Consider the following 22319-nt stretch of genomic DNA (forward strand, 5'->3'; position numbering starts at 1 on the left):
GGGATAGCTCATCACTTCCAAATGAGCCTCGTCATCCTAAACCATCTTACCATCCTTCAGAATGAAAGAGAACCCCATTTCATTTCACTTTCTTAGAACAGGAGCTTCAGAAGTCCCCAGGGCCATTCATTCTCATGGGTGGCTGGCCTCTTCAGTTCTGAAAATTCCCATGCAAATTTCCTAGGGCCTTGATCCCTTCTGCTATACATTGCGCTTGTCAAATGGATGAAAAATTACAGTCATCAGACTTGGCCAAGTCACCTTTGGCTAGGGTTGTTGTGGTCGAAAACGTCCCAGGGGTCAATTAAATGCCCATCTTCTTGTGCCCAGGAGCAGCAGAAGATACTGCTTGAAAAGCTGAAATAGACATATATATCACGTTCAGGGAATTCACGACTCCCTGCAACACCAGGGTTAGGGCTGGGAAGCTCCTCAAGTAGAATTTTTTGGTGTACTTGGGGCTAAGGAGAAACCTCATTTGGGTTCAGCTGGGCAATCTTTCTGTAATATCAGAACCCACCTTCCTTCCTAAAAGAAGACAGCCTAGTAACCTCTGATTGTCTTTTCCATGTGGATCTCGTGTAGCCTCTAGGCTGAGCTGGGTACCGTCAGTGATTCCCGCAGAATTTTAGATGGAGAGACAAATTGAAGAAAACGGAACTGAATTTGTATTAATCCTGGTCACAGCCTAAAATCTGGCAGTTTGATTAAACCTCTGATGGTTTGGTATGTTTTCATTTTTCTCTTTTTTGTCCTAAAATCAAGTGTATAGAACCGCTACGCACACTCACACACACACACACACACACACACACACACGTGTGCGCACACACACACATCCAACTAGTTGAGGGTTCTGGATTCTCAGGTGCTAAAGGAATTTAATGTAAGGGAATAATGACTGGGGTATGGGTTTGGCCAAGAGGGGCTGCCTGGAGAAGGTGTCTGGCCAGAATTGGTGGACTTCAGATGGTAAAGGCTTCCAGAGTCGTGGAAGAGGGTTGGTTGGACATGAGTCAGAGCAGACGGTGCGTCTAAGAAACTAGGAGTGAGGCCTGTGGTATTATGCTCAGGGCAAAGCCTGGAACCCCCGTCCCTTTTTCTGTCCACGTGGTTAGAAACATGGAGGGTCCAGAAACACAGAGGTTGGGAATGTTCACCTCTAGGAAGCGTATTGGGCCGGGAGTGAGGAGATACGATTTCTGATCCGGTTTGACTGCTGATTTGTCCCATAACGGAGGGGACATGTAAATCTCTCTCACACCATTTCCTTGTCAGGTAAGATAAGGATAGATGTATGGTCAATCTACCACTAGTGGGAGGATTAGGTGAAAGCTTACAAGTGTCCATCCAATGTCAGTTACTGAGAGACTATTAATGAAATGTAGACACCATGGGAGAGAGACCATCTTGTCTGCCTCCTTCTTACTGGGTCATAAATACCAGCTGCTCAGGGATGTTAAGAAATGGGTGTCGGGTACAGAGAAGAGAAGGGATTTTTTTTTTAGTTTATTTATTTTGAGAGAGAGCAGGAGAGGGGCAGAGAGGGAGAGAGAGAGAATCCCAAGCAGGCTCTGCGCCGTCAGCGCAGAGCCCGATGTGGGGCCCGAACTCACGAACCACGAGACCGTGACCGGAGCCAAAATCAAGAGTCGGACCCTTAACCGACGGAGCCACCCAGGCGCCCCTGGAAGAGATTGTTTTTTTTTTTGTTTTTTTTTTTTTTCAACGTTTATTCATTTTTGGGACAGAGAGAGACAGAGCATGAACGGGGGAGGGGCAGAGAGAGAAGGAGACACAGAATCGGAAACAGGCTCCAGGCTCCGAGCCATCAGCCCAGAGCCTGACGCGGGGCTCGAACTCACGGACCGCGAGATCGTGACCTGGCTGAAGTCGGACGCTTAACCGACTGCGCCACCCAGGCGCCCCAAGAGATTGTTTTTTAACAAGTGAAGAAACAAAAGTTCAGAGAGCCCAAACCACTCCCCAGCTGTTGAGCAGGGAGTGTGCCAAAGCCAAATGTGAACTATGCCACTGCCTTGCTCCAAGAACCCGGAAACCTATTTGTATCTCTTCGGAGGGCCCCTTAAGAGTGACGCCTTTGGTGAGAATTCTAGGGTTAGTGGAAAGCTCCTGAGGGCAATAGTTTGGAGGTTGGCAGCTAATCTCCGATATAAGTGGTTTCATCTCTTTGCCGTAACCCCCATGATCCCTGGGTGACTTGATGGCCCCATAAACTACCAGAAGATACCACCTGTAATCTTTTTTTTTTTTACTTCTACTGACACACAGGCTAACAAAAATAAAGCTATCTTATGTACTGTTTTGTATAAGCTTATACATTTTGGTTCCAGTATATGAGAGCTGTTTGTCATCCCTTTCAAGCCTACCTTGGAAGAGGGAACGGAGAGCTGATAACTTTGAATTGGGGTGGGGAGGTACACAGCGCCCCTTTAACGCAGTAAATACTTCTGGAGGGAAGTGTCAGGAGAGAGAAAGCAGGTGGAAGGAAAGCGAGCATGGCAGAGATCTGCGGTCTGGTGGGATCAGTGAGGAGAGAGGGAATTCAGGTTTTCAGGCTTATATATAAGAGAGATTGGAATGCCTGCTGGAGCTTAGTAACTGGATCAGAGCCCTTCTGGTGCCTGTACTTGCTCATCAAAGCCACTGCAGCCCTCGCTCAGTCACCACTCATCTCAGCTACCAGAGACGCTGGACCGAGAGAAAGAGAAAGGGCCCTTGAAATCGCCCTTCAAGACGTCCTCCCTGCTCTTCCAAAGCATCTCTCTCGTTGGGAAGCAGAATCGTGAAGTCCCGTAAGATCTTGCTGTTGCTGCACTTACACACCAGTACGGACGGCTCTTGGTTCCATTCTCTCTGGCCTCTTTCGCCAACACTCACCATGAGAGCCCAAGGGGTTGCCGGGTACCTTTCTAAGAATGTATTTGACCGGGGGGTGGGGGCTCGGTGGCTCCGTCTGTTGAGTGTCCGACTTCGGCTCAGGTCGTGATCTCGCGGTCCGTGGGTTCGAGCCCCGCGTCGGGCTCGGTGCCGGCAGCTCGGAGCCTGGAGCCTGCTTCCGATTCTGTGTCTCCCCCTGTCTCTGCCCCTCCCCTGCTCACACTTTGTCTCTGTCTCTCTCAAAAATAAACACTAAAAATTTTTTTAATAAAATTAAAAAAAGAATGTATTTGACCAGTTCCTTCGCGGTATTTCAAAATTTAGCGGTAGAAATGTAAAACTTGATAGTAATCGAAAAAGGAATTTAAGTAAATCTTAGGACTTTGTTACAGAGGCTTCAGGCTTCCTCTTGTAATGGACGGAAGGCTTTAAAGCAGCTGTTTTCTTTGACCCAGAAAAATTCTACTTCCTTCACCTCCTTGAATCCAGCCCCCATGTATCTGAGAGAATTCTGAGTGTTGTTTGTGTTAACACTGATCTCTAAGGCCCATTCCCTTTGACATCTTGGTTGAATGAAGTTCTTGCTGGAAGTTCACGTGTGTATGTCAACATGGGACTCGAATCAGAGCCTGAAGACCCTTTGTTAATAATTTGGCATATGAAAAATGAAAACACTTTTATTCTAGTGACGAGAGAGGCACTAGAATTCAACCCCCCCCCCCCCCCCCACCATGAACATGTATTTTACATAAAATCAGACAGATTTTCTTAACACCGTTAATAGCGTGTTATTGTAACTCTAATTGCAATATTATACCAGAAGCATTATCAATGCTAAGTACTCTCCAATTTTGAATAAACTCTCTAAGACTTTTCAGAGAAGAGTATCCATTTTTTTTTCCAGCGAATCTGTAAGCCCAAAAGGTAAAAGAAATATTTCTTCTTACACAAAATGTGGCATGTATGTGGGAGTGGAGTTTTGATAGGAATCTGTGAGCTCGGGGCACCTGGCTGGCTCAGTCGGTGGCACGTGTGACTCTTGATCTCGAGGTGGTAAGTTCGAGCCCCGTGTGGGGTGTAGAGATTACTTAAAAATAAAATCTTAAAAAAGGAAAAAAAAGAACTTGTGAGGTCCCTGCTGGTGGATTTAAGAACCTCCTTGGCAGGCCGCCTGGGTGGCTCAGTTGGTTAAGCGTCTGACTCCTGATTTCGGCTCAGGTCATGGTTTCACAGTTCGTGAGTTTGAGCCCCGTGTCGGGCTCCATGCTGACAGCGTGGAGCCTGCTTGGGATCCTGTCTCTCTCTCTCTCTCTTTCTGCCCCTCCCCTGCTCTCGCGCTCTCTCAAAATAAATGAATGGACTAAGAAAAAAAAAAAACCTCCTTGGCGATCTCCTGGTAACTGAGGATACTATGCCCCCTTCCACCTTGCAGCCAAGACACCGTGTCTGCAGAATTATGTACCCATTAAGGTAACACCAGCTCTGTCATTTGTAGCATATGGCCCCCAAGGTCGCCCTGGAGGCTGACAACCAGGGAAAAGATGAAAGAGTGGAGAAGGCACGTGAGCTTCTGAGATGGGCCTGAAGGTCACACACGGCCCGTCCACCAACATTCCACTGGTGAGGACTTGTGACGTGATCGCTTCGGGACCTAACCACCATACCATGCGGCCTCAGAGACTACGAAGCTTTGAGACCCTCATGGTGAAGCAGCGGGCACATACACAGAGAGAGAATTTCGAACCATCACGCTGAGCGTCAAGAGATCACAGCACCAGATAGCAGGTGCCTCCTCAGAAGTCTGACCTTTAGCTCCAAGGAATCCCTCCCCCAAGTTTCAGTAATTACAAATTCTTCTCTTACCCCCTACCCTCACCCCCAGCCGAGGAGTGACAGCTGCTTCCTGAAGTTTTAACCTGTGTGATCCCTTAGAGCAGCACTAATAGAAACATAACAACGCGAATCATACAGTGAACTTTAATTCTCTTAGTAGCGATGTTAAAAACATAAAAAGAAATGGTGAGATGAATTTCAGTAATATATTGTGTGCAGCCCAACATGTCTCATCTGCTTCGTTTCAACATATAAGCACTATAAAAATTATTACTGAGGGGCACCCGGCTGGCTCCGTTGGTTAAGCAGTCGACTTTGGCTCAGGTCATGATCTCACGGTTTCTGGGTCTGAGCCCCGCGTCCGGCTCTGTGCTGACAGCTCAGAGCCCGGAGCCTGCTTTGGATTCTGTGTCTCCCTCTCTCTCTGCCCCTCCCCTGCTCGCGCTCTGTCTCTCTCTCAAAAATAAATAAACATGAAATTTTTTAATTACTTCTGAGATATTTTTATACAAATTCTTTGAGATCAACTGTGTATTCTACACTTGATGGCATATTTCAATTTGAATGATAAGTTTTCACCAGTAATGCTTGATCTGTATTTAGGTTTCATAACATTTGCAGTCGAAAAATGTAGATTCAGCGGTGCCTGGGTGGCTCGGTTGGTTGAGCACCCAACCCTTGACCTCAGCTCAGGTCTTGATCTCAGGGTCGTGAGATCAAGCCCCGCAATGGGCTCTGCGCTGGGTGTGAAACCTACTTGAAAAACAAAATGTAGATTCACATTTTTCGAGGTGTTCCCAACATACTTAAAAGTTTGCCAGTAACTGAATTGAGTATCGATTTATAACTTTTTATTTCGAAATCATTGTGTACTCACAAGAAGTTGCACAACAAATACTACAGAGTGGTTCCACGTCCCCTACCATCCAGCTTCCCCCCACTGGTGACATCTTTCATAACTATAGCTTTCACAACCAAGATCAGAAAATTAATTGGCACGGCATGGCTGGCAACCTAGGCGACAGGTCTCCCTCTGATTTCATCAGTTAACATGCACCAAGTTTTTTGTATGCCTCTGTGACAGTATGGCATTTTATCACTTGTAGAGATTTGTATAACTACTCACCACAGTCAAAGACAAAACTGTCCCGTCACTTCAAACAGAGCTCCTCATCTTTACAATTCATAACATTTTGAAATTGGCTTTTTTTTCCACTCAGCATAATACACTTAAGATCCAACCAAGTTTTTTAGTGTATCAGTGGTTTGTTCCTTTTTATTGCTGATTGGTATTCCATGGTATGGATGTACCACGATGTGTTTAACTCTTCACCTATTTTTTTTTTTTTGAGGGAGAGAGAGAGAGTGCACGTGTGCGCACGCGTGAGCGATGGAGCGGCAGGGGGAGAAGGAGAGAGAGAATCTTAAGCTCCATGCTCCGCGCAGAGTCTGATGCGGGACTTGATCCCGCGACCCTGGCACGATTCCACGACCCTGGCCTGAGCCGAAATCGAGAGTCGGACGCTCGACCGACTGAGCCACCCAGGCGCCCCCAACTATTCACCCATTGAAGGACATTTGGTATGTTTTCAACGGTTGGCTATGCAAATAGAAGCTGCTGTGAACATTTGAGTACAGTTTTTTTGTGGGGGCACAAATTTTTATTTCCCTGGGATAAATGCCCAGGAGTGTGATTGCTGGGTCATAGGGTAACTCTGTGCATAATTGCCAGAACGATTTCCAGAATGGCTGTACCATTTTCCATTCTAACCAACAATGAATGCGAGATCCAGTTTATTGGCATCTTCGTCAGCATCTGGTGTTATCAGCGTTCTTTATTTTAACCATTCGAATTGGTCTATAGTAGCATCTCATTGTGGCTCCAATTTGCATTTGCCTAAAGGCTGGTGATGTTGAACGTGTTTTCATGCATCTATTTGCCATCTGTATATCATCTTTGGTGAAGTGTCTGTTCGCGTCTTTCCCATTTAAAAATCGTGTGGTTGGTTTCTTACAGATGAGTTTTGAGGCTTCTTCATGTATTCTGGATACAAATCCTTTGTTAGAGATGTAATTTGCAAATATGTTCTCCTTGTCTGTAGCTTGTCTTTTTATCCTAACAGGGTCTTTCACAGAACAAAAGTTTTTCATTTTGATGAAGTGCAAAATCCATTTTTTTCCTTTATGTATTGCTTTTGGTTTCAAGTCTAAGAACTCTTTCCTTAATCCTGAATCATGAATATTTTCTGCTATGTTTTCTTCTAAAAGGCTATAATTTTACACTTAAATCTACGATCCAACTTGAGTTAATTTTTATAGAAGGGATGAGGTTTAAATCTAGGCTTATTATTATATTTTTTTGCCTATGAATCTCCAATTTTCCTGGCACCATTTATTGAGAAAAAGAACCTGTTTTGGGGGGTCCCATGACCACCCAGACTCAATGGTTCACCGGATGGACTCATAAGACTCAATTGCAGGCTTTACTCACAGCTAAGGTTTATTACAGCAAAGGATACAGGCCAAAAGCAATAGGAAAACTATGTGCATTGGACAGAGTTCCGAGAGATCAGGCATCGACTTCCCCATCCGAAGCCACACAGGATGTGGTTTCTCTCTAGCAGGGAACCGAACGGACATGTGCAGAATAGCTCTGCCCAGGGAAGCCTGTTCGAGGATCAGGATCTGAGACTTTTATGTGGAGGGGAACAGCCCTGCCATGGCCATCTGGTGACCTAGGCCACAGAAGCAAAAGTCTGACCTGCAGTTTATCTGAGTCTTAGCAGAAGTCCTCGTGATGCACTCAGAACACAAGAGGATGGGAGGCACCTTTTGTTTCCGCGTCGTCCCTTTTGATATGTAGGACAAGGAGTGGGGGTTGCCGGTACCTTTGGCCACTCTGCCTTTCGTTCTCCATGCAAGTAATCAACTGAATCTAAAAGTGGCTCATTGTGTCTTTCTTGGCTGGATCTGTGAGGCCTTAGCCTTCCCTCGCATTCCGTTGAGTTGCTTTCCACCTTTATCAAAAATCAGTTGGATAGATTTGTTGAGTCAGTCGTTTTTAACAGTTTTTTTTTGGCATATCATTGACATACAGTAAAATGCACACTAAGGTACAAAGGCAATTCACTGGAAAAAGAATAACCTTTTCAGCAAATGGTGCTGGAACGATTGGCTATTTCTCTGCAGAAAAAATACAACACAACAACTTGAATTCATACCTTGCACCATACACAAAATTAACTCAAAACGGATCATAGGACTGAATATAAAAATTAAAGCTGTAAAACTCCTCCAAAAAAATACAGGAGAAAAACCTTCATGACCTCGAGCGACGCAATGATTTCTTAGATATGATACCAAAAGCACAATACATTAAAAACAAATTGATCAATTAAACTTCATGAAAATACAAAACTTTGGCTCTTTCTTTTTTTTTTTTTTTTTCAACGTTTATTTATTTTGGGGACAGAGAGATACAGAGCATGAACGGGCGAGGGGCAGAGAGAGAGGGAGACACAGAATCGGAAACAGGCTCCAGGCTCTGAGCCATCAGCCCAGAGCCCGACACGGGGCTCGAACTCACGGACCGCAAGATCGTGACCTGGCTGAAGTCGGACGCTTAACCGACTGTGCCACCCAGGCGCCCCAAAACTTTGGCTCTTTCAAAGACACTGTCAAGACAATGAGAAGATAATTCGCAGACTGGGAGAAAATATTTGCAAAGCATGTATCTGATAAAAGACTTGTGTCTAGAATATAGAAAATGCTCTAAAAGCCCAATAAGAACATGAATAGCCCAACCAATATAAAATGGCCAAAAGATCTGAACAGACATTTCACCAAAGAAGACATACAAATGGCACAAAAACACATGAAAAGAGGTTCAACACCATTGGTCACTACGTAAATGCGAATTAAAACCACAATGAAGGGGGGCCTGGGTGGCTCAGTCGATCAAGCGTCCGACTTTGGCTCAGGTCATGATCTCGCGGTTCATGGGTTTAAGCCCCGCGTCGGGCTCTGTGCTGACAGCTCAGAGCTCAGAGCCTGGAGCCTGTTTCAGATTCTGTCTCCATCTCTCTCTGCCCCTCCCCTGCTCGCTCTGTGTGTGTCTCTCTCTCAAATATAAATAAACATTAAAAAAAATTCTTTTAAACAACAACGACATAACACTACACAGCAAGCACAATGTCTCAAATTAAAAAGAACGGCCACATCAAGTGTTGCTGAGAAGTCAATAAGCTGGAGCCCTCTCCCACAGCTGGGGGTAACGTAAATGGTTATAAGACAGCTTGGTGGTTTTTAAAAAGTTACACATGCACCTATGAAGTGACTTAGCCATTATTCTCCTAGATATTTACCCAAGGGAAAAGAAAGCATGTATCCACAGAAAGTCTTGTACACGGAAGTTTGTGGAAGGTTTATTTGCAATAGCCCAAAACTGGAGACCAGCCAAATATCCATCAACGGGTGAATGGACAAACAGGCGAATGGGCCGATAAAGCTGTTCAAAAGAACTGACTCACACAAAGATAGCGTGAAGTCTCTGCCCGAACCATGAATCGAGGATGAATCTCTATTTAGATTCTCTTCAGTTTCTCCCAGCAATACTTTATAGGTTTCGGTGTACAGGTTATGCACCTCTTTTGTCCAATTAATCCTTAATCGTTTAGTATTTTGGATGCTGTTGTAAACGACGTTTTGAAATTTCAGTTGTTCGTTGCTTCAGTTGTTCATTACCATAGTTTTCGCTGCGAAAAAAATCTGTATCTTAATGATGTAGCCTATAACTTTACTAAACTCTTGTGTTCGTTCTAGGAACTTTTTTTAGATGTCAACCAATTTTCTGTATACAAACAGGTTATCTGCAAGTAAACAAACTTGTACTCCCTCCATTACAATTTGAGTGACTTTTATTGCATTCTCTTGCCTAATGGCTGTAGCCAGAACCTCTAGTAGAGCGCTGAGTATAAAGGGTGAGAAGGGACATCCTTGACTGGTTGCTGATCTTTTAAGGAAAGCACTTGGTCTTTCACCATTAAGTATGATGTCAGGTGGAGGTTTTGTGTCGATGTCCTTTATCAGGTTGATGAAGTTCCCTTCTATTCCTAGTTTGCCCAGAGTTATTTTCAGTGATGGATGTTGGATTTTGTCACATGATTTTTCTGTGTCTATTGAGATGATCCTCTGGCTTTTCTTTGTTGCTTTGCCAATATGGTGAAATATACTGAGTTATTTTTTAATGTAGACCAACCTTGTGTACCTGATGTAAGCCACACTTGCACATGATGTATTATTCTTTTTACATATTGCTGGATTCAGTTTTATAAAATTTTATTTCCGGTTTTTGTATCTATGTACATGAGGGATATTAGCATGTAGTTTAGCTTATTTAAGTTTTTTAAGTTTATTTATTTATTTTGAGAGAGCGAGAGAGGGAGAGCATGAGCAGGGGAAGCTCAGAGAAAGAGGGAGAGAGAGAGAATACCAAGCAGGCTCCTCGCTGCCAGTGCAGAGCCCAAAGCGGGGCTCAAACCCACAAACTGTGAGATCATGACCTGAGCCGAAACCAAGAGTCAGACGCTTAACTGACTGAGCCACCCTGGCACCCCTTTATTTAATTTTTTTAAGTTTATTTATTTATTTTGAGAGAGAGACAGGGGGGTGGAGAGAGAATCCCAAGCAGGCTCTGCACTGTGAGCACAGAGCCCGATGTGGGGCTCGAACTCACAAACCATGAGCTCATGACCTGAGCTGAGATCAAGAGTCAGACATTTAACCGACTGAGCCACCCAGGTGCCCCTATTTATTTAATTTTTATTTAAATAATGTTATTTTGGTGTCAAGGTAATGCTCTTTTCATGGGATAAATTGGGAAGTATTTCCCGCCCTTAATTTTCTGGCAGAATTTGGGTAAAATTGATATTATTTCTACCTTAAGTTTTTGGTAGACGTCACCAGTGAAAACCTCTGGGCCTGGAGTTTACTTTGTGAGAAGTTTTGTAATTGCAAATTCAATTTCTATAATAGGTGTAGAACTATGAATGAGCTTTGGTAGTTTGTGTCTTTCAAGCGATTAGTCCATTTCACTTAAGTCCTCAAATTTGTTGACATAAATCCATTCCTGACATTTCTTCATTATCCTTTTAATGTCTGTAGAATCTGTTCTGCTGTCTTCTTTCTCATTATCTGAAAGAACCAACTTTTAGGATCCTTGAATTTCTCTGTTTATTTTCCGCTTTCTGTTTCATTGCTTTCTGATTCTTCTTACCTGGGGCTCAATTTGATCTACTTTGTCTAGTTTCTTAAGGTAGAAGCTGATGTCAATGATCTGAAATCCTTCTTCTTTTCTTACATATGCATTTAGTGCTCTGAACTTTCCTGGATGTACTGCTTTAGAGGTATCTCACACATTTGATATGTTTTCATTTTCATTCACTTAAAAATACTTTACAACTTCCCTTTTGATTTTTTTCTTTGACACAGGTGTTATTTATAAATGTGTTATCATTTAGTTTCCAAATATTAGGGCAATGTCCAGATATCTTTCTGTTACTAGAATCTAATTTAATTCCATTGATGTCAGAATACATACGTAGTATGACTCAAGTGGACTCTGCTCCGTGTATGTTGAAGCTTTGTTATTAGGGGCATAAACCCTTAGATAGTTATATCCTCTTGATGAATCGACCCCTTTATTATTATCATCCCAGGTAATAGCATTGGATCTGAAATCTACTTGTCTGTTATTAACGTAGCCATCTGTTTTTCCTGTATCTGGCTATTAGTTAGGTAGGCTTATTAGTTTACTGTGGCTGCCATAAAACAATTACCAAAATTGGGGTGGCTAATAAATATCTTAGAACAAGATATTTATTCTCCCACAGTTCGGGAGATGAGAAGTCCAAAATCCAGGTTAGACAGTACCACATTCCTTTCTAAGGCTCCAGGGGAGAAACTGTTCCTTGCCTCTTTCAGCTTCCAGTGTCGCTTAGCATTCTTTGTCTTGTGAGTGTATCTCTTTCTGCGCTTTATCTCCATATTGCTTTTCTCTGTGTGTCTGCGTCTACCTCTGTGTGTCTCTTATAAGGAGATGTGCGGTTGCACTTGGAACTCCCCAGGATAAACTCCTCTTCTCAAAATCCTTGCGCTAAATCATATCGCTTGCAAATAAGGTGATATTCATAGGTTCTGGGTATTAGAGCATGGACAAGTCTTGGGGGCCACCATTCGGCCTACTACACGTGGTATAGTTTTTCCCATCCTTTTATTTTGCACTTATTTCTATATTTATAGTTAAAGAGTATTGGAAACAGCATACACTTGGGTCTTACTTTTTTATCCAGTCTGCCAGTCTTTTCAGTTGAGGGGTACGGTAGATAATAATGCCCCCCCAAAGATATCCACATTCTCATCCTGCGAACCTGTAAAATATTACCTAACATGGCAAAAGGGAGATTGCTGATGTGATAAATTGAGAAGTTTGATAGGGGAAGATTATCCTGGATTATGGGGGTGGGCCCCATCTAATCACAGACATCTACAAAAGGGGAAGGCAAGAAGGTCAGAGTGGGAAGGAGGTGTAGTGACAGGGCAGAGGTTGGGGTGATGTGCTTTGAATATTGAGGAAGGGGCCGTGAGCTAAGGAATGCAGGTGGCCTCTGGAAGCTGGAAAAGGCAAGGAAACAGATTCTCCCCTAGAGCCTCCAGAAGGAACGCGGCTCTGCTGACGCCTTAATTTTAGCTCGACGAGACCCGTGTCAGATTGCTGACCTGCACAACTAGCGGTCGGGTCATTTATGTCGTCGTGAGCCACTAAGTGCGCGGTAGTTTGTTACAGCAGTAGCGGCAAACGAGTATCAGCTGCTTAGATCGCTTCCGTTTAATGTGATTATTGATGCCATTAGGTATAAATGTTTCATCTTGCTTTTTGTTTTCTCTCTGTGTCATCTGTAGTTCCTTTTTTTCTGTCTCTGTCAGATTGATTGGATGCTTTAGTCTTTATCTCGTTTGTTGACTTTTTGGCTGCAATTCTTTGTTTTTTAATCCTAAGTGGCTGCTTTGGAGTTTATAATTTATCGCAGCCCACCTTCAAGTGATAGTCTATCCCTTTACAAATAATGTAAAACCTTTACAATAGTGTGCCTCTATTTCCCCTCTCCTGATCTTTCTACTAGAGTTTCCATATAATTTCCTAATATGTAAGTTGTAAAGCTCGCAATACATCAATACATTTTTATTCGTTTTGTTTATAGTCAATTATCTTTTTTTTTTTTTTTTTTTTTTTAGAAAAAGAGCATGTGTGTGAGCGGGGTGGGGGGTAGGGAGAGGGGGAGAGGGGTAGAGAGAGAGAGTCCCAAGCAGGCTCCACGCTGAGCACACAGAGCCAGGCACAGAGCTCGATCCCATAACTCTGGGACCATGACCTGAGCCAAATTCAAGAGTCAGACGCCCAACCAACTGAACCACCCAGGTGCCCCCTAGTCAATTATCTTTTAAAAGAGATTTAAGAAATAGGAAATATATCTCATGTATTTAGTCACCAAGCTAATATTCTGTATTACTTTGTGTAGATCCATATCTTCATCTGGTTTCATTTCCCTTCTGCTTAAAGGATATCCCTCAACATTTATTACAGTTCAGGTCTGCCAGTGATGACTTTTTGAAACTTTCATATGTCTACAATGTCTTTATTTCGTCTTCGCTTTTGTTTTGACTTTTAAAAATTGTGGTAAAATACGTACAACATCAAATTTGCCATTTAAGCCATTTTAAGTGTGCAGTTCCATGGCATTAATCATCTCTGTCCACCTCTAGAGCTGTTTTCGTCTTGTGAAACTGAAACTCGATACCCATTAAATAACTCCACTTTTTTCCCCCCCATCGGCCTCTGGCAAGCACCATTTTCCTTTCCATCTCTGTAAACGTGACGATTCTGGTACCTCGTATGAGTAAGATTATACAGTATTGGTATTTATATTAAAATCCCCCCTGAGCAAATAGCTCGTGCAGCTTTTTCTCCTGGTTAGACCCTGACTGATACATTCATTCGGACAGTTTCATCACCGAGGCGGCATGGCGATAATACTTCGAATCCCAATGACATGAGTTCAGCTGTCACTTACTAGCTGTACAAGCAAACGACTTCATCTCTAATCCTCAGAATGTCACCAGGGAAAGATGGAAAGAGAGTCATGCCTCCTACCCAGAAGTTTTGGGGAGGATATCTGAGCGCACCTGACATCTAACAGGCATTCGGAAGCTATCCTTTCCTTTCACTCATTTCTTCATCAGCACCCGCTAAGTACTTAGGTCTATCCATCTGAGCCGTAGCCTCCCACAGTATCTTTTTTTTTTTTTTTTTTTTTTTTTTTACCTCCCCGTCAATGCCACACCGTGTCGTGGCCCGTTTTCTTGGGATTCTTTTTCAACAAATGTTTATCTGAAAAAGTAACCAAAGCTCGTGGAACAGGGAAAGCAATGGATGCATTTTAGGCACCCTGGCAGGGTCAATAAAGGGCGGGTTATGGGGGGAGGGACAACTTTTGGCTGCCCCGGCATAGCATGGAACCACAGGGAGGGATGTCTCAATGGATTCTCTTGGAATTAGCCGTCAGCTCCCTAGCACGGTTCTCAAAACACTTGGTGTGCGAAATGAGTAAATAAGTGGTGGGCAGGCAGATATCTTTTCTTTCCTACTATCTCTTGCCCCTACTCTTTGAGCTCAGCGGGCCCGGCCCTAGACAGATTCGGGCAACAGATCCGGTTGTCTCTGGTGCCCTTTGCCTGCCAACTGTTCCTTTCTCCCAAGTGCCCCGTGTGTCCTCCTACCCAAGGTCGTTTCGCTCTCAAATCCCAGAAAATCCTGTTCTTCCCTCGCTGTGTGTTCCAGTTCCTGCTCTCCACATCAATTCTACAGAGTTCCGGTCGGGCCACCTAGGGGATGAGGGTCACAGAGAAGAGGGCCTTCATGCAACGAGGGTATCGTACTTTGCACCGTCGGTCGCCATAGCTAAGCACTGAGCCCACAGGCGTTGGACGATACTTCCCCACCTCCCGAGCCCTTTTCTCCCTCTCTGGGGATCCTTTTGGACGAGCCTGGGGTAGTTTGGTTTTCGAGGGCAGATGAGCCACAGAAATGGAACAGCTCCTTCTTAGATTGCTGTATCTCCCATTGGTGGTTCAAAGTCACTGTCCTCCAGATTGATACATTGAGAAAAGTATGAGCCTCTACTAGGGCATCTCCATGCGTGGGTTGCTCTGTCCTATCTTGGCCCATGGAAAATGAAGGAAAGTAGCTATTTTGTTTAGGTTACAGAAGATCAACATTAAAGATTCACTCCTTTCTTTATTTATCAAACAAATGGTCATCATGTACTTCCCACACACAAATAGATTCTGACAATGACCTCCTTGGTATATTGGTTTGTTTTCTGTTTACTCCATCAGCCAAACTCTTCAGAGAAACTTGAAGACCTGCAAATGGTTCAGTTACAAAAGCAAACAACACTCAAACATAAAGTTAGGCAACCTTTTCTGAAGGTTTTATTTATTTTTTGAGAGAGAGAGAGCACACACAAGGAGGGGTGGAGGGGCCGAGGGAGAGAGGGACAGAGGATCTGACGGCACCGAGCCCAGTGTGGGGCTTGACTCACGAACCCTGAGACCGTGACCTGAGCCAAAGTCGGATGCTCAGCCAACTGAGCCACCCAGGCGCCCCAAAGTTAGGCAACTTTGAAACTACCATCAGCGGATCTTTCCAGGTTTCATTTAAAGGCAAACACAACTTGGGGCGCCTGGGTGGCTCAGTCGGTTGGGCGTCCGACTTCGGCTCAGGTCATGATCTCGCGGTTCGCGGGTTCGGGCCCCGCATCGGGCTCTGTGCTGACCGCTCGGAGCCCGGAGCCTGCTTCGGATTCTGTGTCTCCCTCTGTCTCTGCCCCTCCCCTGCTCATACTCCGTCTCTGTCTGTCTGTCTCTCTCTCAAAAGTAAATATAAACATTTAAAAAAGAAAATAAAGGCAAACACAACTTGAGTACCAGGTGTGAACATAAAACAATACAATTATCATCTTCTAAAAATAAACTTGGGAGAGTATGAGTGTACTCATCAAGGACATAAAATCTCCCAGTTAGCACAGCCACCTTCAGAGTCGGTGCCCTTGTTCTTGTGGGGTGGCCACAGCTACTTGTCTTTTGCAACTAAAATCAGACCTCCCCTCCTCCTTCAGGAAGCTGGCCTTCACCCCAAGCCTGGGATTGATGCCCCAGAAGGGCACCCTGAGGATCCTGAGCTTCCTTCCATCTGTCAGAGCTCTTATTGCACTGGCTTGTCCGTCTCCCTTACCTGGCCGAGGGCTCTCTGAAGGTAGGGAAGATGCCTTGTTTGACATCTTGCTCAGTAAATGTCTGCTAGCTGACTGAAAATATCCCTGCATCACAGTTTTGGACTATCTTCAACGGTAGCAGATCTTTCTTCTTTTAATGGAGAATGTGATTTCGGGAAAACGTGTTATTCAGAAACATGTTGGGCAAATAAGGTATTGGCCAAACCGAATAACACTGTCTGTATATAAAAACGAGCGGTGGGGGCGCCTGGGTGGCGCAGTCGGTTGGGCATCCGACTTCAGCTCAGGTCATGATCTCACGGTCCGTGAGTTCGAGCCCCGCGTCGGGCTCTGTGCTGACAGCTCAGAGCCTGGAGCCTGTTTCAGATTCCGTGCCTCCCCCTCTCCCTCTGCCCCTCCCTCGCTCATGCTTCGTCTCTCTCTGTCTCAAAAACAAATACACATTAAAAAAAAAAAATGAGCTGACTGCTTTTCTCCTGCGAATCATGAACTGGCTCTGAAAACTATTCCAAAGAAGGAATCACAAAAGGTTTTGAGCAATTGAAGGCTCCCAGGACAATAGCTTTGAAATCGACATTCATTTAGATGTTTAGGGTCCAATATGCAGTCAGAGAAAAATCAAACAAATAACTATTCGTGTTGAAAATTACTGAACGCCTGCTCTCGGGAGCAGAGCATACCGTTTAGAGGTTCAGAGCATTTCCCCGGAGCTGGAGTACTTGGGTTCAAGTCCTGGCTCTGCAACAAACTTAGCTGTATAGTCTCTGACAAGTTACTCAACCTGCTCGTACGTCAGTTTCCTCATTTGTGAAATGGGGATAAATCGTAATCTCCAACATACAGTCATTGTGAGGAGTAATTGCGTTAGTCACATAAAGTGCTTAGAATATAGAGCCAACTGTCACTGTGGGAGAAACATCGGATACAGGGAGAAGTCTAGTAGCGATAACCATCGCTGTGTGCATCTATAAGCATCCAACGTCCTCCATGCAACTCAGAGCACTGTGTCCCGAGAATATGAGTGTCAGTAAACCAGATGCTTGATATTCACGGTAGTGATGAGAACAGAAGGACCTGCGACTAGAGATAACACTCTTCTACTAAAATACTTTTTTTTTTTTTTAAACAAAGGAATGGTATGTGGTGTTAATGACTGTGAAAGTATTCAGTGTTCCTCACTTCACTTTGAATAGAAACCAGTCTGGACAGAGAATTCATAGACCCTTATAATCAATATGTCTCTCTCTTAAAAACATTTTGGTTCCAATTTCAAAAATTAAGACAGAATGGTGCTCTGATCCTGAAAGAATTGAAGAGTCTGGAGGGATCTGCCATTTCGCCAGGATGATTTAGAGCTTTGCTGTGGATTCAAATTGCATCAAAATTTAAGAATAGTAATATCAAGTGATGATATAATTTACATTTGGGGAGTCTGTTGGTTCATTACTGTATCATTTCTTTTACTGTGCAGAAAATAGTTCTTCTAATGAAAATGCCGGTTGCCTTTTTTAAACTAGAGTTTCCCTCTCTCGGAAATAGTCATGAAGACGACAATTTGTGTTGCAATCAGTTATTTTGCATGATTCATGAAGAAACGCTTTAAAAATAACTTTGTAATAAAGAGAGAAAACTGTTTCTTCACGATTGTGATTCATCAAAATTATTTTTGAACATTTGGCAACTCCTGTTTCTGAAAACTTTCAAGAAGTACTTTAAAAGCCCCTGCTTTATGGATTCTGCAAAAGCTTCAAGGGGCTCGAGAGATGAGATGCTGTGGTTTAGCTGCGTGTACTTGGCCTCTACTTATCTCTTCGGTCTCTCTTCTGAGAAGTTCAAAGACGTCAAGAGATTATTTGGGGAGGAACTCATGTCATTGCAGAGAGGAACAGCCTGGGCCTGCGACCCTTCCAATATGGCAGCTTGTATCCTTCGGCGCCCAAGGGGCCAGCCAGGGGTGCGGTGTGTGTCGAAAGGTTCCGCTCTGACAAAAGAAGGAGGTGGGGTTACCATGCCATTCCCTTTTTTCCCCATTCCACTCCAGTTAACAAGGCCATTTCTTTCTTCAGTGGAGCCCTGGGATGGAGGCACCGACATGTCTTCTGAACAAAGGGAGAGCGAATATGGCGGCGGCGACGGGAGCCACGTGCTGTATGTGAGTTTCCTGCTTAAAGTTTGTAATCGCTATTTCGGGAACGGGCAAGATACCATTCTGAGTTGTACAGAACGAGCACGCAGCCGTCCCAAAGCGAAGCTCTTTATTCTGCTTGCGCGGAGCATGAGTAGGGCAGCTCATAAAGTGTCCTCAGTGCTGGGAAGGAAGCGCGCCCTCCGAGCATGCGTCTGGTTAGCGCCCTTTCTGGACGCCAGTAATGCCGCCTGGACTTTCCAGCCTCGCCTGGGACTTCCTCAGGGTTCTGAAAATGACATGTTCACCGACTACAACTATTATAATCCCCATCGTGCTTCTAACTTCAGGATCTTTTTTTTTTTTTTTTTTTTTTTTTAAGTCTGCTGCGATGGCTGCTTAAGTTCAGTGGCAGTTTGACTTCTGGTGTTCTTTCATAGGATCTCGGGGCATCCTGACTCCCTACCCTTGTGGGTCCTCTTGCCTCCCTGCCTGCTTTCCCATGGGTCCCCCAGACCCAGACACTTTCAGTCAGGATGCTACATCGGGGCGGCCCAGGTCCTTTCTGTGCTGAAAATTCCCACCTAATTCTCCCCTCTCCAGGCCATGGTCCCACTTTCCGATGTCTCCTTCATGGTCCCTCAACCTTAAAATATCCACAAATGGCACTTTGGTCCCTCGATGTCCTAATTCAGTCTTTTGAAGGGCGAGGGTAGAAGTTACTCTAGGAAGTTCATGAATCCTTACTTGAAATTGAAAACTGTATGGTGACAAAGGGATTTATGCCTCCTGTTTCACCCTGTGGTTCTGGCCTTAATGAATAGTAAGCTGTAATGCCTCTTAAACTGTTACCACAAATGTCAGAATGAGGTGGGGAAGCAATAAATTCACTTTGCTTTGGCAAAACATTTATCTGGCACCCATTCTTTGCAAAGCGCGGTGCCGGCTGATCTAGAATAGGGAGATACATACAATCGATAAAAACCTACACAACATTCATGTAAGACAGATTATGAGATGTGCTGCTATATAATATGGGAGAAGAAGGCATTAATGCAAACTAGAGAGCATCTAGGAAGCCTTAACTAAAAGTAGAAATGATTCTATGAGCCCTCAACCCCCTGGGCCCTTACTCTGATCGCATCCCCTTTTCTTTTTTTTTCTTTTTAATTTTTTTTTTTTTTTTGAGAGAAGGGGAGAGAGAGAGAGAGAGAGGGAGAGGGAGAGAGAGAATGAATGAGCGGGGCAGTGGCAGGAGAAAGAATCTTAAGCAGGCCCCATGCTCAGCACGGAGCCCGATGTGGGGCTCGGCACGGGGCTTGGAGCAGGGCACGGGGCTCGGAGCAGGGCACGGGGCTCAATCTCATGACCGTGAGACCATGACCTGAGCTGAAATCAAGAGTTGGGTGCTTAACCGACTGAGCCACCCAGAGCCCCTATCATCCCTTTGCCGAATAACCACCCCTTCATCCTTTTTTTCTTAAACAGATTCAACGATTAGGCCTGCTCGTTCTTAATTTTTTTTCTTTTTTCCTTATTAGGAAATCTTTCAGACCTAAGAAAGGTATATAAATCACTAAAATAAATACCCAAGTGCCCACCACTCAGCTTAAGAAATCAAACGTTGCAAATCCACTCGAAGCTCCCTGTGTACCCACACCCTAGAATTCTCTTCTTTTCCCGACACCCTCTGCTTTTGACTAGCAGCTTTCAAAGATGACCCTCATCGAGCCCTATCTTCTGGTATTCATGCCTTCCCCTTGAGTGTGGACTGGACTTAGGGACTTGATTCTAATGACTAGAATGTGACAAAGGTGATGGGATGTCACTTCTGTAATTAGGGTCCAAAAGGTCCTGCCTTCCATCCTGCTGGCACTCTCTCTTGCCCTCTCACTTGCTCTGATAAAGCCCGCTGCCGTGTTGTGAGATGTTTGTTGGGAGACCCACATGGCAGAAAGTCAAGGGAGACCTCCAGCCAACAGTTTATAAGGAACTGAATCTTTAGTCCAACAGCCTGTGAAAAACCGAATCCTTCAAAGAACGATGTGAGTGAACTTGGAAGCAGATGCTCTCGGTAGAGCCTTCAGATGAGACTGCAACCCTGGCTGACACCTGATTGCAGCGCTCGCGAGAGACCTTGAAGCAGAAGCCGCAGGTAAGGCATGCCTGGATTCCAGAAAATGTATGTTTTAAGCAGCCAAGTTTGGGGGTAATTGGTTATACCACATGATAACAAATGCACCTTCTAAGAGGTAACCACTATCCTAAATGTGCTGCCATCCCTTTATATGGTTTTATATATATGCTACATTTATATGCATCATCCCCTTGCATGCCTATCTAAATACATGCACACACATATTATATAATATATGTGATACTATATATTATATACATATATGATGCATATATGCGTACACACACATATATAAATTATCAAAGGAAACCCAAATATATCCCAAATATATATGTATTTGGGTTTCCTTTGGTAATTTTGCTTTCTACAGCAGTATGTGTCTAAAAGTTTAATGTGCATAGGAATTGCCTGGGAACCTTGTTAAAATGTGATTGCGAAGGTCCAGGGAGGGCCTGGGATTCTCTGTTTCTCCAAAGCTTTCAAGTGTTGCTGATGCTGTTGATACATGGACCACATATTTAGCGAGAAGATTCCAGAGGCTAGATGTGCATCTCTCTCTTTAGAAAAATTGTTTCAACTTGACATTTTAATTCATATTGGCTACCAAGAAAAGAACTCAAAAGAGGCCTACCCAATGATGGAAAGTGATGGCTTTCGAAGAAGGTAAGGGGGGCCAAAACACAAAAGAAATCATGTAGGGAAAGATTTCACTTCTTATTATTTACCTAACAAGGAATCAGTCCACATTCGAGTTTATTCATTTAAAACAGACCTTTATTTCTAACTTAAATGAATGCTGTTAAATATATGTGTAGAATTTAGGATAAAAGTCAGATGTTAGTGGATCTCACTTTTTGGGAGATGAGATTTGGAGTAAATACCAGTGTTGATAAAATTTCCCTGGGCTTCTAAACAACAACAACAACAACAACAAACTAAAAAGAGTGAAGAACAGATTTTTTTTTCTTTTTTCTCCATTCTTTTCCTTCTGTTCTTCCTAGCTACAGACCAAAATAAGAGAAAATTAACAATTATATATTCACCTGCACCAGTGACTTTTTAAACCTAAGAAAATAGTCTTATGTATATACATGCTATATCTCAATAATATATTTTCTCCTTGTAATTTGGAATCCTGTGTGTCTGATGGCTTCGATCACCTGACTGGCCAGCCTCAATACTAATACGTCAAATGTTTGCCTCTCCCTCCCTCCTTTCCTTCCCTCCTCTCTTTCTTTTCTTTCTTTTCTCCTTTCTTTCTTTCTTTCTTTCTTTCTTTCTTTCTTTCTTTCTTTCTTTCTTTCTTAACATTTATTTACTTTTGAGAGAGACAGAGACAGAATGCAAGTGGGTTAGGGGCAGAGAGAGAGGGAGGCACAGAATCAGAAGCAGGCTCCAGGCTCTGAGCCTGACGCGGGCTCGAACTCACGAGCTGTGAGATCATGACCTGAGCTGAAGTTGGACGCTCAACCGACTGAGCCATGCAAGTGCCCCTCTATCTTTCTTTTTCTTTCTTTCTTTCTTTCTTTCTTTCTTTCTTTCTTTCTTTCTTTCTTTCTTTCTATAATTTTTTTTAACGTTTATTTATTTTTGAGACAGAGAGAGAGACAGAGCATGAACGGGGGAGGGGCAGAGAGAGAGGGAGACACAAAATCGGAAGCAGGCTCCAGGCTCTGAGCCGTCAGCCCAGAGCCTGACGCGGGGCTCGAACTCGCAGACCGCGAGATCGTGACCTGAGCTGAAGTTGGACACTTAACCGACTGAGCCACCCAGGCGCCCCTCTTTCTTTCTTCCTTCCTTCCTTCCTTCCTTCCTTCCTTCCTTCCTTCCTTCCTTCCTTCCTTCCATTTTTAGAAAGGCCATTCTGGGATTTAAATAAAGCTTTTTGTAAGAATGTGCACAATTTCCATTTCTGACCAAGTAATGGGCCTGTATTCACCCTCTCACTTCAAACAGCTAAAAAGCAGGACAA

At 43.9% G+C, this 22319-nt stretch overlaps 1 long non-coding RNA gene across 1 annotated transcript in view; it reads left to right on the top strand.

Moving 5' to 3' along the window:
* LOC115507493 overlaps positions 1 to 20494 on the top strand; it is an 80150-nt gene extending 59656 nt beyond the window's left edge. Inside the window, exons 4-5 of the long non-coding RNA XR_004343230.1 lie at positions 18152 to 18237; positions 20216 to 20494. This is a non-coding gene — a long non-coding RNA (uncharacterized LOC115507493). The remainder of the gene's footprint in view (positions 1 to 18151; positions 18238 to 20215) is intronic.
* Positions 20495 to 22319: the final 1825 nt, after the last annotated feature.

The sequence above is a fragment of the Lynx canadensis genome, chromosome X, assembly GCF_007474595.2.
Source record: "Lynx canadensis isolate LIC74 chromosome X, mLynCan4.pri.v2, whole genome shotgun sequence".
Lineage (NCBI taxonomy): Eukaryota > Metazoa > Chordata > Mammalia > Carnivora > Felidae > Lynx > Lynx canadensis.